The 16,730-nt window shown below is 35.6% G+C and overlaps 1 protein-coding gene across 1 annotated transcript in view; it reads right to left on the reverse strand.

Annotated features, from left to right (window-relative positions):
* LOC127620352 (NEDD8-conjugating enzyme Ubc12-like) overlaps positions 1–16,730 on the reverse strand; it is an 87,673-nt gene that overhangs the window by 70,397 nt on the left and 546 nt on the right. The window lies entirely within an intron of this gene.

The following is a 16,730-nucleotide window of genomic DNA, read 5'->3' on the forward strand; positions in this document are numbered from 1 at the left end:
GATGGTAGAGTCAGAATTTGGCGTAAACAGAATGAGAACATGGATCCATCATGCCTTGTTACCACTGTGCAGGCTGGTGGTGGTGGTGGTGTAATGGTGTGGGGGCCCCTTAGTGCCAATTGGGCATCGTTAAATGCCACGGCCTGAGCATTGTTTCTGACCATGTCCATCCCTTTATGGCCACCATGTACCCATCCTCTGATGGCTACTTCCAGCAGGATAATGCACCATGTCACAAAGCTCGAATCATTTCAAATTGGTTTCTTGAACATGACAATGAGTTCACTGTACTAAAATGGCCCCCACAGTCACCAGATCTCAACCCAATAGAGCATCTTTGGGATGTGGTGGAACGGGAGCTTCGTGCCCTGGATGTGCATCCCACAAATCTCCATCAACTGCAAGATGCTATCCTATCAATATGGGCCAACATTTCTAAAGAATACTTTCAGCACCTTGTTGAATCAATGCAACCTAGAATTAAGGCAGTTCTGAAGGCGAAAGGGGGTCAAACACAGTATTAGTATGGTGTTCCTAATAATCCTTTAGGTGAGTGTATTTTATATTACCACAATATTATTATTTTTTTATCTACAACATCCATGTAGCCTAATTAATCCATATGATGCCATATTGCATGTTTAATTATGATGTGACTTGTCATTGTGGTACACATTTTAACAAAATTAACAAAATAGGAATAATTTTATAGCAAAACATTTTTCATTCACACCATTAATGGGGGAGGAAACACATTCCACATATTTGTGAGACCCCAACAATATATATAAAACATAACTTGTTTACAAGTGAACCCTAGAGTGTAAGCTACCTTTTAAGTATACTCAGTTTAGGATTTAATCCTACATAAGGTGCGTGTGGCCTTGCCAATTTCATAATCTTTAGCTGATGTGTGTCTCCGCTGGAAGACATTCTTGTGGTGCTCCACATTTCAGCTCAGTAGGTGGCACCATGAGCTGGATTGCCGACCGCCATTAAACATCACAAGAGGAAAAATCTTCTTGCCTGTGAAAGCGTTATGTTATCAAATTGTTTTTTTTTTAACTAAATAGCACATAAATAAACAACAATGGTGTTTATGTTGCAGATGTTTTCAGTCGATAGCAGTATTGCATTGTCAGGGCTGTCTTGTTCGGTACACAATAACATAGCCAGATAGCGATCTAGCTGCTACAGAGCCTCATTTCCAATTTCCAGGACAGCAGGGCTTATGTAGCCGCTTGCATTGAGAAAAGTTAAAGGCGGTCATTAAGTGTGACTCCTTCCCTCCGTTTATTAACCGGTAAGTGTGACAGGATCACTGACTAGGAGGAAAAGATCAGCAACAACAATCAGCAAGTGTGACATTCCCCACCCAAATTGAGTTTTTCCTGAGTCTGCTAGTGTGACACAAGCTTCACCGGTAAAAAAAACGGATTTAAGGTTTACAACTTAATGACTGCCTTTGACATTTCTCAACGCTTCACAGTCAGGCCCCATTTTCAAGACAATCAACCTGAAGCTTCTGAATATTACTCCAAGAGTCTGCAGCATCTGCTATGTTAGGTTGATTGTTAAAGACATGTTCTGAGAATGCATAGCAAAAAGAAAATTTTTTCATTTTAGCTTCTGAAAGGCTATTTGGAGTCAGTTGGAGGTGTACCTGTGGTGCATTTCAAGGCCTACCTTCAAACTTAGTGCCTCTTTGCTTGACATCAAGGGAAAATCTAAAGAAAATCAGCCAAGAACTCGGAAAATAAATTGTGGACCTCCACAAGTCTGGTTCATACTTGGGAGCAATTTTCAAGTGCCTGAATGTACTACGTTCATCTGTACAAACAATAGTACACATGTATAAACGCCATGGGACCATACAGCCATCATACCGCTAAGGAAGGAGATGCATTCTGTCTCCTAGAGATGAACATATTTTGATGCAAAAAGTGCAAATCAATCCCAGAACAGCAGCAAAGGACCTTGTGAAGATGCTGGAGGAAACAGGTAGACAAGTATCTATATCCACAGTAAAAATTAGTCATATATAGACATAACCTGAAAGGCTGCTCAGCAAGGAAGAAGACACTGCTCCAGAACTACAAAAAAACTATCGTTTGCAAGTGCACAAGGGAACAAAGATCTTATTTTTTGGAGAAATGTCCTCTGGTCTAATGAAACAAAAATTTAACTGTTTGGCCATAATGACCATCGTTATGTTTGGAGGAAAAAGGGTGAGGCTTGCAAGCCGAAGAACACCATCCCAACTGTGAAGCATGGGGGTGGCAGCATCATGTTGTGGGGTGCTTTGCTGCAGGAGGGACTCCTTTGGGATTGGAGTGGCCATCACAAATCCCTTACCTCAATCTGATAGAAACTTTGTGGGCAGAACTGAAAAAGTATGTGCAAGCAAGGAGGCCTACAAACCTTACTCAGTCATGCCAGTTCTGTCTAGAGGAATGGGCCAAAATTCCAGCAACTAATTGTGAGAAGCTTGTGGAAGGCTACCCAATACGTTTGACCAAAGTACAAACAATTTAAAGGCAATGCTACCAAATAATAACAAGGTGTATGTAAACTTCTGACCCACTGGACATATGACGACAAATGAAATAAATCTATCTCTCTACCATTATTCTGACATTTCACATTCTTAAAATAAAGTAGTGATTCTGACCCAAGACAGGGAATGCTTGCTATGATTAAATGTCAGGAATTGTGACAAACTGAGTTTAAATGCATTTCGCTAAGGTGTATGTAAGCTTCTGACTTCAACTGTATATAATCTAAAGCTGTATACAAATATAAAGCTTGATTACATTATGTAACATCGTGACAGAAGAATTTATATTAGATATGTCACACAAACATACTTGTTGACTCCAAAATAACAATAAGCTTATCTTACAAATGCAAAATCCAGACACCGTGCATTTTCTGCAGAAAAAATTATAATTTGCCATCGTGTTTTCTGATTCGGTGTTTTGTACTTCACGGCCACGGTAGTAAACCCTGAAATTTAGTTTTTTTGTGGAGCTGGTTCATTCTCTTCCGATGAAATAACAAATATATATGGCTGTATTTAAGGGGCTGCACGATGTTAGCCAATTGTAACAGTGGGCATTTACGTTGAAGTTTAAGATAGAGGGCCAGAGTCAGTAAGGAAAATTATCATACATTACAAAATTCTGACTGCTTAGTAAAAAAACATTTACTAACATTATAAGTGGACCTCAAGGAAAATAAATTATTAGTGCTGTCAGTCAAATAAATGTATTAATTGCATTTTTTTTGTTGTTTAGTTAATCGCAATTAATCACAGATTTTGAAAGTGCTGTTTGTTAACACCATGCCTGCTTCTATGGCTATTTCCATTGCGAGAAACGTGAAAGGAACTCTATATAAGGTTTTTAAAATCTATTTTTCCTAAAAACTCAAATTGACTTAGGTTTGACTTTGTTAAAAAAATTTCTTCCAGAGTGTTTACTGAATAAAAAAAGGTTTCTCGCGGGTTTAACAGTACAGTCTAATAAAACATGTTTCAAGTATAACGGATTCTGGCAGAATGTACATGTTGGTGAATCTTCTCCTAAATTAAAAACTTGTGTTATCCTGGAGTGACCAATTCGACAATAGGTGTAGACGACCTGGTCCCAGCAATTTGAAAACAGAGAGAAGCTTCTTTTTCCAACAATAGGGCTGATTTCATGGAGTTTGATCATGGTGTATTGATCCCACTCAGTTTGCCATTTGATGATAACATACACATGTATTATGGGTTTTTGGTCAGTGGGAGGTATTGGACACTTTTTGAGATCCACTGATAATCCCTCTTTTGCAGCAGTGTCTGCTTCCTCTTACCCTGCAGAAGCGAATATTACAATTTTGGGCCTCCAGATACAGCAGTTTGCATAGAATCTTTACAAGTGTTGGGTGAACATTTTTTAGAGATAACATTATTTGAAGAAATTATTTTGAATCTGTAATTGTCAGAATGTTTCTCTGTTGCATAGTCTTTATGAAGTCCAGTGCGAAGATGATGGCGTTTGCCCCTGCTGTAAAAATTTGCTGTGATTGGTGATGGATATTCCTTTTTTTGGTTGTTGATCACAAATGCAGATGATACATGGTCCTCAGATTTTGATCCATCTGTATATATAGGGGTATGGGATGGAAATATTTCTCTAAAGTAGAGGAGTTTTTGTTGAAAGTCATTTGGGTGGGTTTCAGATTCTTTGTTTCTTGTTGGGTCTAAGATTATTTATTTTTTTTAAGTTCCACATTTTACAGAAGTTTATCTGTTTGCTTAGATCTACTTTGAGATTTTGTAAATGTGGTTTTATCCATAGTCCAAAAGGTCGGATATGTCTTGGTTTTTGTTTGTATAGGCTTGAAAAAACAGGATGGTAACCTGGGTTTTCTTTTTTGGTCTTCAGCTTTGTTGTATATTGCAGGGCTAGTTTGAGGCATCTGTTCTCCAGAGAAAGTTAATTTGTTTCATACACACTTAAAGCAGTGTTGGGAAAGCTACTTTGAAACTGTAGTTTGACAAGCTACAAGATACTCAAAATATGAAGTAGTTAAGCTATAGTCAAGCTACTCTTTTGAAAAAGTAGTTAGCTACACTACAAATTACTATCAAAAAGTACCTAGCTACATTGAAGCTACTTAATGAGGCAATATTTTATTTAATGTTACTTTAATAATGTTACAATAATATTAATAACAACATTTACACTAATGACATTTATTAATGCATTAATTAAATACATTTCATGAATAGTAACAGTAATACAGTTAATAATGGCCATAAAATAAAACAGTATAAAATAAAAACAAAAAAAGATCAGACGCCATTAAACAATCTCTTTCAGTCCTGCTGTGGCCAGGTGAAGCCTACATCCCTAAAGATCAAATTTTTATGGCAAACTCACCTTGGGCTGGCATATTTTGTTTTTGTCACATAATATTTAGTGTGGTAAACAAATATGATTTGCACATCTGATTTGATATTTGTGCACAGTGATCTCCGCTGTTCACGAGTTCAATGAAAGCGCTTCTCCAAGACATGCACATGCATGGAGGTCTCATTTCTCAATAACTATTGATCTTAGCTGTTAAGAGCATTTTATAGGAGTGATTTTAAGAACGTACAATATTTTTTATGTTCACCCAGGTTGTTATATAGCACCCGCAAAATGCGATGAGGCTCAATCCAGTTCAAAAGCTCCTTGTCCAAATGTATTTCTATTTTCTTTTCTTTAGGCAGCATAAACTGTATTAACAAACGCAATACAAACACATTTCGATACACACATACACATTTGGCAGCATTTTTTGGGAACACAAGGGAATTTTTTAGGCTTATTTATTATGATGATTATAATAATCGTTACGGTCCGTGTATCATCCGATCATTCGATTATTCCATTTAATCTGGCAAACCAAAAACGAAATAACGAATCAATGTTTTGTTTTTCTGTTTTTCTGTATGAACCAAATATGAAAATTTTCGTTCGTTTGATTGCTTTCAGCTCGAAACGGGAAATATAATAAACAAGGAAACCAAAACGAAATAATGGGTCGAATATACGTTGTCTTTATTTTTCTTTATTTGTTTTCCTATTTCCCACGGTGGAATCAATTCTGTTTCGCGCATGCGCAGTGGATAGTTTCAAAGGAGTAGGTCGCTGAGCGCCAAAAGCGTAGGGTTCGGTCCCAGTTTGTCAAACTTTCCAGTTCAAATGGCACTCGAACCATACATGTCTTTTATTGAGGACATGTTTATGAATGGAATGCCATGTCACGAGATCTCAGTAAAGATGCAAGAAATGGGTGTCCAGCGTGGAAGCTCTGAGATCAGCATCCGGAGACTACTTGCCTATGGGATCAATTCCATGCCACATATATTTGCAAAAATATAAAGTATTGCAAAATAAAATAAAGTTTTGCAAAACAAAAAATGTATTGAGCAAAAAAAGTTTTTTTTTTAAAAAAACAAAAATTAAGTATCACAAACGTAAAATAAAGTATCGAGAGAAAAATAGAAAGTTTTGCAAACAAAAATAAAGAATTGCAAAATATAAATAAAATATAGCAAAAACCAAGATATAATTAATTGCAAAAATCAATGACTGTTGTAAAAGAAACTAAAGAACTTTTATCCTTTTTTTATCTCTGCAACAGATTTTTAGGCAGCAATGATTTTGCCACACATCTTTTTCTTTGCAATGCCTACTAATTATTTTGCAATGCTCCTTTTAATCTGCATTTCCATCACGTGTGAGCTCGTGATACCGTTTTGCCTTTGCGCTTCACTTTTCTCTGCGTTTCACTTTATGGCACTGTTTTGACGTGGGGGTGGAGTCAGGGGATTGGGGCGTGTACAACGGGCTCAGTGATGCCTCCCTGGAAGTTACCTCATTAGCTTGAGACACTGATCAAACATCATGGCTGAGCACAGGCGTGCAGGTGGATCTCAGGTATATAAAGTTGATTGTTTCCTTTTATTTAATTAGCATTAAATGTGCTTTAACAGCGTTTGTGTCAGATAAAGAAGTTAGAGATCAGTTAAAGCGGTGGATTTATTAGCCATACGCGCTAACATAGCCAGCATCTGCAGTTTTTTCTCTCTCAATTGATTGGACTATTGATTGATTCTTATGTTTACTTTATAGATTATAATTGTCTATACCATAGTATGTTGTCTTCTAAAGAAATTTAAACTCCATATTTAAAAATATGTAAATAGACGTTACATTATCACTGTTAAAGGAGACAATAAATAGATTTCAAATAAAAAGTTAAACGATCGTAACAAATAAGCATCCCAGGAAACGATCTACAAACAATAAAAGAACATCACTTATAACGTTAATTGTGCAAAAGCAAAACAAATTTAACATTGATTCTTAAGAGTAGGTGCTGATAAACTGGTTATATCCTGCTCTACTCGAGGCAGAGAAACAGCAGGAGAAAGCTGTTGCTGCTGCTGACCCGCCTGAATATGACCGAAGCTTTGAGTCAAAACACTAATAAGATTCGTCACGACATCTGGATATTCTTTCTGCTAAATGTGACATGGCAAATCATTACATGAGATGACCTAGATACACGTACATTTACTGTGAGCATCGTAAGAACTTAAGTAGCTTGTGAACAGGTTCGTTGAGCAATGGAGGAGTCAGAAGACAGCGAAGCAGGTTTGAAATCAGCACTTTAATTTCTTTCCACGAACATACGACGGTCACCGCCGTAGAAATGTAAACAAAACAATATCACACTCAGTCTGTGGAGCTTTCTGGATCCACTCTCTCTCTCCTCTCGACACTTGGCGTCCCTTTAAATGTCTCTCTCCGTATCACTACAACAAGACACAGGTGTTAGAGATAATTACAAACCAGGTGACAAGCCTTACCGCTCTCTCTCCAGCAGACCGACTCACGACCACGCCCCCATGCCACATAGCTGTATAACGCATGGTTAAGAATATAGCGGATGTGAACATTTTATATTTCAAAACTTTATATTTAAAGACAGAACACATGCACGTTTGTTACGATCGTTTAACTTTTTATTTATAATCTATTTATTGTCTACTTTAACAGTGATAATGTTACATCTAAATATGGAGTTTACATTTTTTCTTTAGAAGACAACATACTATGGTATAGACAATTATAATCTATAAAGTAAACATAAGAATCAATCAATAGTCCAATCAATTGAGAGAGAAAAACTGCAGATGCTGGCTATGTTAGCGCGTATGGCTAATAAATCCACCGCTTTAACTGATCTCTAACTTCTTTATCTGACACAAACGCTGTTAAAGCACATTTAATGCTAATTAAATAAAAGGAAACAATCAACTTTATATACCTGAGATCCACCTGCACGCCTGTGCTCAGCCATGATGTTTGATCAGTGTCTCAAGCTAATGAGGTAACTTCCAGGGAGGCATCACTGAGCCCGTTGTACACGCCCCAATCCCCTGACTCCACCCCACGTCAAAACAGTGCCATAAAGTGAAACGCAGAGAAAAGTGAAGCGCAAAGGCAAAACGGTATCACGAGCTCACACGTGATGGAAATGCAGATTAAAAGGAGCATTGCAAAATAATTAGTAGGCATTGCAAAGAAAAAGATGTGTGGCAAAATCATTGCTGCCTAAAAATCTGTTGCAGAGATAAAAAAAGGATAAAAGTTCTTTAGTTTCTTTTACAACAGTCATTGATTTTTGCAATTAATTATATCTTGGTTTTTGCTATATTTTATTTATATTTTGCAATTCTTTATTTTTGTTTGCAAAACTTTCTATTTTTCTCTCGATACTTTATTTTATGTTTGTGATACTTAATTTTTGTTTTTTAAAAAAACAATTTTTTTTTGCTCAATACTTTTTTTGTTTTGCAAAACTTTATTTTATTTTGCAATACTTTATATTTTTGCAAATATATGTGGCATGGAATTGATCCCATAGGCAAGTAGTCTCCGGATGCTGATCTCAGAGCTTCCACGCTGGACACCCATTTCTTGCATCTTTACTGAGATCTCATGATATGGCATTCCATTCATAAACATGTCCTCAATAAAAGACATGTATGGTTCGAGTGCCATTTGAACTGGAAAGTTTGACCAACTGGGACCGAACCCTACGCTTTTGGCGCTCAGCGACCTACTACTCCTTTGAAACTATCCACTGCGCATGCGCGAAACAGAATTGAATCCACCGTGGGAAATAGGAAAACAAATAAAGAAAAATAAAGACAACGTATATTCGACCCATTATTTCGTTTTGGTTTCCTTGTTTATTATATTTCCCGTTTCGAGCTGAAAGCAATCAAACGAACGAAAATTTTCATATTTGGTTCATACAGAAAAACAGAAAAACAAAACATTGATTCGTTATTTCGTTTTTGGTTTGCCAGATTAAATGGAATAATCGAATGATCGGATGATACACGGACCCTTTACATTTATAATTGTCTTTAGTTTAATATTTGAATTAATTTTTTAGTTTCGTTTAAAGTGCAATTTCAATTTAGAAATGTATTTTGTTCGAGTTTGTGTTTCAATAAATTTGTTTAATTTTTTAAAGCAAAATCAATAAAGCAAAAATATTCACCGACCTTGGGGGTTGACATATAATCAGATATCATGAGATTTTAAATGCAATTATTATTCAAATATTTTTTAGATATTGCCCAGCCCAAAAGGGAATTAAGTTTTTCATGAAGTAAATTTATGGAGACCCACACAAACACCTGTACTCAATTCCATATGGCATGTTACCTATTCATTTTTGCATATTTGATTGTTTTTGAGTAGTCTATGGGCAATTTAAACATTTTATTTTATTGAAAAACTAAATTTTTTATTGAAAATTGTAAATTAATTGTTTTTGGTATGGCTCCTTCGAAAAAATCCATCAACCAAAAATGAAAAAAGTTGAGAAAATTGCATAATAATACATAACATAAATGATTTCTTTTACCAATCATATTATTTATTTTATATGAAAATAATAGTTAATTTAATGCTAAGAAATTGAGAAATCCAACAGTTCTGGAAGATAGTAATTATAAGAATATATACTGTATATTTATAAATATTATAATAATAATTAACTTGCTGCTCCCAGTAACGCACACATGATGAGAAGTGAAATAAACATATTTAGAACAGAAACAAAATCCCTCAAAAGTCAATAATAACTTTATGAATTATTTAATTTAAAATAGAAAAGGTAAATATGCTGATGTGTGATCTATTAAGAACAAAGTGTCTGAAACATTCTTTGCAATAAACCCCTCTGCAAGAAGTTAATACTCTCTTTAATGCTTTAGGTTTAGTCTTTATGTGCTGTTACAGTAAAAACTAAATCAATCAACAATATATTTCAAGACAAAACATGAAATCAGACCTTAAATCCTCTGATCTAAGTAATATTCCATATTTGTGAGGTGCTGTGGAGGTATTCAAGTTTGCTGATTCTATCAGCTACTGCTTACAAGGAAAGTCAGCCACAACATTAAACTCACCTACCTAATATTGTGTAGGTCCCCCTTGCGCCGCCAAAACAGTGCCAACCACATCTCAGAAAAGCATTCTGAGATGATATACTTCTCACCACAATTGTACAGAGCGGTTATCTGCGTTACCGTAGACTTTGTCAGTTCAAACCAGTCTGGCCATTCTCTGTTGACCTCTCTCATCAACAAGACATTTCCATCTGCAGAACTGCCCCTCACTGGATGTTTTTTTGTTTTTGGCACCATTCTGAGTAAATTCAAGAGACTGCTATGTGTGAAAGTCCCAGGAGATCAGCAGTTACAGAAATACCTAAACCAGCCTATATGGCACCAACAATCATGCCACGGTCCAAATCACTGAGATCTTTAACTGAAGCTCCTGGCCCGTATCTAAATGATTTTATGCACTGCAGCCACACGATTGGTTAATTAGATAATCGCATGGATGGTTGTTGGTGCCAGATGGGCTGGTTTGAGTATTTCTGTAACTGCTGATCTCCTGGGATTTTCACACACAACAGTCTCTAGAATTTACTAGAACAAAAAAAAAAAATGCAATGCATGAGGGGGACATACATAAGGTAGGTAGTATTAATGTAGTGGCTGATCAGTGTATATAAACAGGCCGATTTGCAGTGAAAAAGGTTTAAACTGCTTGATGTTGTGAACTTGATATATCCACGCAATATTATCATGCAGCTCTGTGCTTTTGAATGCACAGAGAGGATCACCCTGAAGCATTCCTGTTACACCGAAGCATGTCATTCAGCATTCAGGATGCGCATAAGCAGTTTCCGATCTTTACACCTCAAATAATATGCTAGTTTTAACTTGGGCTGAAACGATTAGTTCACAACGTCAACAAAAATTATTTTTTGTTGTATTATAGTCGATTGATCTCATTTACATAACATGAGATCGCATTATACTCTAATGATGATGCGCAAGAGCAGCACTGCAGCTCGTGTCTGACCGAGGTGAGGAAGAATTGCACAGTTCACAGTCCAGATGCACTCCAAACAGCTTAAGGTTATGCAGATCACAAAGTATGAGGGAATTATAACGCAAAAATACAAAATAAGAAATACAGAAGCACTACGTTGTGGAATGAGCGGAGCCGCCGCTCTGCTGAAGCAAAACTTGCATGTCAAGCATCTTTAAAGGAAACACCCCGGCGTTACATCTTAAATACAGTTTTAGCTCTAAGGGGGAGAGATTAAAACTGCACCCCCTGGAGCGGGGACGTTTATTCCTCGAGCACGCGTGCTTGCTGCAGCTTGATTATAACGTGATGGCTAGTGACTAGGGATGAAACAGTTAGCAGTTTCACGGTAAACCATGATAAAATTATCTGACGGTTAGTATTACCGTGTTACATTTAATTATCATTAAAAATGCACGTGATTATCATGATTTGTAAAACTTGCGGTAAATGCTGTCCACACACATCCAGCATAAGTCTCTAATACGTGCAACATTTAAGTGATGTACATTCATACCACTAATACACAGATTTTCAAATAATTACGGGGACAAGAAATAGTGATTTGAGATGAATGTTTTAAAATTTTACCTCTTCTTTAATTATTTTATAATCTGTTGCAGTCTACAAAACAATCATCCAATACAAATACCAAAGTCCTCCCATTTTATTTTCAATACAATCGATAACTATAACAGAGACTCACGATGGCACCAGTTGTATTTGTATGAAAGGAGAGAGCGTGAGACATGAAGTTTCAGGATGACCAGAATCACAAATTTCAGAGAGCTATGTAATAACATTTTGTGTAGTTTAGTCACCCAACCAACAAATTTTGATAATTTAAAATGTGTGTAAGTTAATAATATTAAAATAATAATTATTATTATACTGGATTTCCTTGTTTACTAGTTCTATTTGTTGTTTGTTGATTTTCAAATATAAAACCGGTTTAAATGATTTCAGTGCGTGTATCAGTACTTTTTGTAAATTTTCAGCATATTTTAACAATATCGTGAAAATACTGTGATAGTTTTGGTCACGATAATCGTGATATGAAATTTTCATACCTTTACATCTCTACTCGTGACTTGTTGAATCACATTACAGTATATGTATCACTGTGCATTTCTTAAAGTGAAGAAAATTGGCAATATAAAAGAGAATTTGTTTTTTTGTGAGTTAAAGTTGGATTGAAGTGAACAAAGGTAAGAAAGGGAAGTCTTCGCCATTATACAATGCAACAAAATATGTCTATGATTTGGCTTGTTTTCCAATATAAATAACTAAAACTCCTTTAAAACAACATAAATTTTCTTTTCCAGCTATACTGCAGAAAATGTTGAATATTAAACATACAGATATTTAAAAATATCTAACAATCCTTTAAAAAAAAATTGCATTCACTTGAGAAGCAGCATATAAGATATTTGCACTTGCTTTTAGAGAACAGATCTTGAATATAAGTAAACCTTGTCTTTACTGCACTCACAGAAGTACAACTAAGTGAAAAAATACACTTATATACAAAATACAAATCTAAATATTTATATGTTGCTTCTCATGTATTTGTTTTAAGGATTTTTAGACAATTTTAAAATGGAAAACAAGACAAAAAGACTTGATAACAACAGGACATTTTGCAGTGAATTTCTTTACCGAATTAAACTTAATAAAAAGTATTTTTCCTTTAATTCAGTTGAAGTCTTTTAGAGATATTTTTAAAAGATGATTTTGTCCTCTATTGTTAGTAAGCACGTTTAATACAACCTTTTAAGTTGGACACAAGCTGAATAAATCACTTAAGAGCTAATGATTGTTACAATAATCGCTGAATAGTCGAATAATCATTATAATAATATTTACATTTTTCGAACATCAAAATAATTGTTAGTTGCACCCCTAGTTTTAACGGAAGAATTAATGTAAGTGCTTTTATTAAATTGGCCCAGTTCACTTCCATTTTTGTGAGTGCTTTTTTTAAGAAATTCAAAGTCCAAAGTAATTTTTGGTCATAAACATTATGCCACAAATGCTGTTGATTGAGCTTAACTTGAATATTCCTTTAAAGTCCCCGTGAAGTGCTTTGAAGAGCACGGTTCAATTTGGTAATTTTACGTTTCCCTACTGAAACAGGAAGTGGGGCGTAACATGTTGAATGACTCGTAGTCATCTTTAGTTAACAGCAACCCACACATGCCCCTTTCAACCATGCTGATCTCATTACTAGCCAGCTTTTCCACAGACTTTTAAAACCAAACATAGATCTGACAGCATTAATTCATACAAGCCAACAAATTATTGGAACATCTGTTTGGAACGACTACAGCATGGATTGCGTGGGGGAGGGGGGGGTAATGTGTCATAAAACAGTTTGGATAGCTACCATCTGCAACAAGGAGTACTTCGTTACTCTATATCAACAATAAAAATTAACAAATTGTCAGACATTAAAAAAAAGAACAGCGGACAAAACGAGCACTCTACTTGCAATATGAATTTTACAGAGATCCATAATGAACTAGAGAGATCGCAAAGGGGAAATAAGTGATAGAAGATACGGCAAGAAATTATGCATGCCGGTTTTAGTTGGACGACAGACCACATCATTAACAAATTGAAAGAAAAAAAACTTAAAACAGTGTATAGTGACCAATAGAAGGACAGGGGACAGAGCAACGTTGTGCTTAGATACTGACCAGCCAGCTTTAACGGGGGCACTGAATTCAGTCAGACAAGCTTGAGAAACACCGAATCGCTGGAATTTTTTGTAGCTGAATTTTGGTAAGTTATTAAATGTTTCAGTTATTAAAGTTTTCAGCTTTTATTAAACTGTTCTCATTTGATTTTGTACATTGTTTTAAGTTATTTTTGGCCAGCTATTCTGTTATGAAGATCGCTGCTATCTGTTAAGTAAACCGATGGAGATTCTTAAATATCCAAAATATAACCAGCTTCTACACCTAGGTTAATCACGATTCATCTATTAGAGTTAATTCACGTAATTCAGCCCTGCCACCTTTTCATGCTACACTCTTCTGAATTTTGTCATCTAACTTCCTGTTTGTATTGAAGCCACGAAGAAGAGTCGATCAAAATGGATTAATTGTGCACAGAAAGTATTTTTCACCAAAAGTTGATGGTGCGAGTCTACAGCACACCTTTAGAATGTAAACTGCTCGTGAGGTGTTTTATCTGTCACTCTAAATGTTTGTTTTCTGACACCCACAGAGATAAATTGGACCTGACAGCTATGACGCTGCACTTTTTCCATAATACAAGTGTTTAATTGTTATACGTGTAATTCTCCTTAATTTTTAGGTTTCAGCTTGTTAATAATGTGTTAAAATGTGTAGTAGTTGATATGAAATTTACAACAGTGACAGCTCATATTATTTCACATGCAAAATTAATTTTAATTTTTAAAATTAATTTGTCATCCTACATTTTTTAGAGGCATATATGTGATTAAAATTGTTGTAAACAGACTATAAAATAAAACAAACTCTTTCACATGTGTATGTGTGTGTATGCGTGTATCAATACAGTTGCACCCTTACCCACGTCCCAGTTTAACGCTCAAAAAAATCTGCTTACCTTAACTATAATGTGATGGGTGAATGACATGAGATGATGGTCAGTGGTGTCGGGCGAGATACTTTTAATGACATTGTCTTATCCCTTGGAGTTTAATGAGAACAAAGGCAAATCAGTACATCCACAGCTTGAAGATAGGATCTTGTGTATTTATGAATGACGTAATCTTGTTTTCATATCTCCCCGCTCTGCTTCCAGTTACACCCCCTGAACGCTTTTCTCTGTAGGTTTAAAGATGTCCTCAAAAACAGGAGTGAAAGATGTCAACAAACACGGTGATGCACCAGGTTTATTTGTGGGACTCGTTACGTCATCGTTTGGTTCTCATGCAGATCTCAAACCAGTGGAAAAGCGTGGCCAGTTTACCAAAGGCTCTAGATTGCCCCGGCCATGAACCAGCCGAGCACAGGCTCGGCATAAGTACCATTGTCATTTTGGTGGAAAAATTCTATATATGACGTAATGGGTGTTCCTGAGACTTTTTAGTTGAAAGAGAAATGCTGCAGATGCTTATATATTCAGAATTTTTTTTTTTGTCTAAGCTAAGACGTACACTAGCAAATAGATCACATTACAGCTAATAGATACGGACTAAAAACAGCAAAACGTTCTTATTTCACAGGGTCTTTATCACTGACTTCTCAACTTGTCGTTCAAACAGCTGACTAGTAGACTAGCCAACTTTGAAAATTAGTAGTAGTTTTGCACATCCCTAATTGGAATATAACTAATGTCTAGAATAAGATGCTATTTTCATTTTTGTCATGTTAGATTACACTACTTGACAAACTATATTCTATTATAACACTATATAGGTTACTACAACATACATAAGCTGTGTTAACTATTTTAGGTTATGTTTGACAGGGTATCTGCAGGTTCAAATGAATGAAATGTAAAGACTTTTAAAAAAGGTTACAAGGATAGTTTACCCAAAAATGAAAATTCTCTCATCGTTTACTGACCCTCATGCCATCCAAGATATGTATGACTTTCTTTTGCTGAACACAAACAAAGATTTTTAGAAGAATATCTCAGCTCTGTAGGTTCAGCGGTATAATCAATGTCTTCTGAAGCGATCCAGTCGGTTTTGGGTGACTCCCTTTTCACTGTACATCTTGCCAATGCAGTCTCTAGGCACGATCATGATTTCAAGCTTGAAATCGTTCACTTTCATTGTATGGACCTACAGAGCTGAGATATTCTTCTAAAAATCTTTGTTTAGCAGCAGAATGAAAGTTATGCACATCTGGGATGGCATCTGGGTGTGTAAATAATAGGTGACCTTTTTTGGAAGAAGACCACTTAAGACCTCATCTTAAGACCACTCTCGCAGTGGAAAAATTGTATTCAATAATTAATTAGCAGATCAATGCAAAACCACTGAGGCTACTTGGATGTCTCTGGGCATGTTTCTTATATTATATTGTGTATTTGTGCATTTTTTTTTTTTTTAGATAATATAATATTAAAACTTATTTAATATATAAAAGTCTTATTAATGTATTACCTAATAATTCAAAGTTTAGTGGCTATATGTTTAAGAAAAAATAAACATAAATCTTTATAAGACTTTTTAAGGACCCTGCCTACCCTGGTTTATTTTTTTTCTGACAGTAGCCCTCTCAGAGTAACTCTCAATTGCAGTCCTTATTTAAAATATTAATTTCATCATGCCCCATCCTTTAATTTTTATTAAAACCTTCAGTCACGGGTGTCCAGTGAAATCTGCCTGCATTAATTGTCAATAATCCCACTATATTCAAACAAATGTATGACAACGCAAAGTGTTACACTACACACACTTTACACTCACGCCAGCACAAAATAAACAACCGGACCAATAACCCTGGCGCTTCATCACAGCTAAAATTGTGTTGCTAAATGGACTATGGCTGATTAAGTATCAATATACGCTTACAAACGGATATTTGTATTACTTCTGTATGATTATAACACGAAGTCTTCATCTTAAATAGCCTGTAAGCTAAACACATCAACATCACTCATTTGAATATAGTGTGTTTGTTTGTAGGCCTCAATATACAGGTTGTGAATAAAACTAGTCTCACATTAGCTTACCTGAGCAGAATATTCGTGAATCTCCTTGAAATCTCTCACGACTTA

Source organism: Xyrauchen texanus, chromosome 26 (genome assembly GCF_025860055.1).
Source record: "Xyrauchen texanus isolate HMW12.3.18 chromosome 26, RBS_HiC_50CHRs, whole genome shotgun sequence".
Taxonomy (NCBI): Eukaryota; Metazoa; Chordata; class Actinopteri; order Cypriniformes; family Catostomidae; genus Xyrauchen; species Xyrauchen texanus.